The sequence below is a fragment of the Triticum aestivum genome, chromosome 7D (assembly GCF_018294505.1).
Source record: "Triticum aestivum cultivar Chinese Spring chromosome 7D, IWGSC CS RefSeq v2.1, whole genome shotgun sequence".
In the NCBI taxonomy this organism is placed as follows: Eukaryota; Viridiplantae; Streptophyta; class Magnoliopsida; order Poales; family Poaceae; genus Triticum; species Triticum aestivum.
This window is the reverse complement of record NC_057814.1, coordinates 613884260-613886313: the sequence shown is the minus strand read 5'-3', so window position 1 is coordinate 613886313 and position 2054 is coordinate 613884260.

The window sequence follows — 2054 nt, the reverse complement described above, 5'->3', positions numbered from 1 at the left end:
GGACGCCCCGGTTAGTGATCGATAAAAAACGACCAAGACGGATGCATCAAACGGTCCTCAAACACCCGAGCTGGCCAGCAGCCCTCATAACCAGCCCAAATGTAGGGAGGTATGGGGAGGCCTGAGCGTGACCGGGTGCGTCCGCCACGTCGTTCTGAGGGTCGGGTCCCACACGGAATCGCACGGAAACCCAACAGTCCGACGGGAGTCTCCTCCGATGGGGGTGTGAACGTCGCGTGGCGTTGCTCTAGCACGTCGCCCAAGGCCAAAGTCCAGCTATTTCAGTCGACCAACCTCCCCAACCCTAGCCACAACCTCATCCTCCCTCCCCGCGCTGCTAGCCCGAGCACGTTTCTCTCCGTCTCTATCTCGACCTCCCTCTTCCCTCGGTGTCTGACATGGCCCAACAGAAGTAGATTGCCTACACTATGCTAACGCCGAATGGTCACTTCCAGATCTAGGAGGAGATCCGGATGAGGCACACCGCCCACATCGCAGCCGGCCTGCCTCCGGACTCGCCGGAGTCAAAGGAGGAGGAGGAGGAAGAAGAAGAGGATCAACTGCCGGTTCTGATGGAGGTGGCGCATCCGGAGGAGGAAGAGGCGGAGTAGCCGAAGGAGGATCTAGTGCCGGCTGCGGGTTTCGACATGGAGAACGCCATGGTGGAGTACGCGGTCGCCCAGGATGCGGAGATGACGTAGCAAAAGGCCATCCTAGAATCCATCATCGATGAGGCCTATGTCGGGGTCGACCGACAGTTCATCCGGCAGGAACGTTGGGCGACCGATGCACTTTATTGGCTCACGAGCTCAGGGCCGCGTCCTAGCCCCCAGGGCGTAAAGCTCTTGAACCTTCTACCTACCTCGGGGTCTTCTAGCCCCTCCCAAACCTTCTAGGGTCCCTTCTGGTCCAAAAATAATCACCGTAAAGTTTCATCGTGTTTGGACTTCATTTGGTACTGATTTTCTGAAAAGCCAAAATCAAGTAAAAAACAGGAACTCGCACTAAGCACTAGGTTTATAGGTTAGTCCCAAAAATGATATAAAATGGCATAAAATACACATAAAACATCCAAGATTGATAATATAATAGCATGAAACAATCAAAATTATAAATAAGTTAGAGATGTATTAGTGGGCACGCGATGGTGCCCCCGAGGTGGCGGCCTCTCCCAAGGTGAGCAAGCGCGGCATGCGAGCACGCGGCGGCGGCAGCGGTGGCGGCGCAGGAGGTGAGCACGCAGGGCCGGTGAGGTCTACGACTCGTGGCGCGTGGCGACGGCGGGCGAATTCGGTGTGCAGGCACGGTACAGAGATGCAATCGTGGTTTGAACGAAATCCCGTCCGCCACAGCAAACCTATGACGTGGCGGGTGCACTGCAAAACCCGCCACCCCAAATGTTTGATGTGGCAGCCCATCTATCACGCCGGCCACCGCAAACATTTTTTTTCTATGTTAATCCTTCTAACCTATCCATCTTCAATTACACTAGTGTAACGAACAACAGAAATAATAAAACTTGCATCCAGATTAGTGGACCATCTAGCTAGGAAGCCCGGCCCGGTGCTAAAAATTTGCAGTTTTTTGAGTTGGTTTGCTATTTCCGTGGCATTAATTTAATTTATGGCAACTAAAAAAGGCAGAAAGCTTTGGGCATGCAAACAAGCTCAGAATGTGGTCAAACTTTGCATGTTGTCTTCACTGGACACCCGTAGGATGTAGTAAAAATTTGAGATCATTACGACAAAAACCTGATGCACATCATGTGCAAACCGGACACTCCTCCACACTAGTAGAAAACAGGGCTTTGGTTCGGCCAGAAAAGAGCATTAATCCCGGTTGCATTACGAACCGGGACTAATGTGAGCATTAGTCCCGGTTCGAGCGGCTAGGGCACCGTACAGGCATTAGTCCCGGTTGGTGCCACGAACCGGGACTAAAGGGTGCGATGCCCATTAGTACCGGTTCATGGCACTAACCGGTACTAAAGGTTAGACCTTTAGTCCCGGTTCGAGCCACCAGCCGGTACTAATGGGGTTTGAGGCATTAGTACC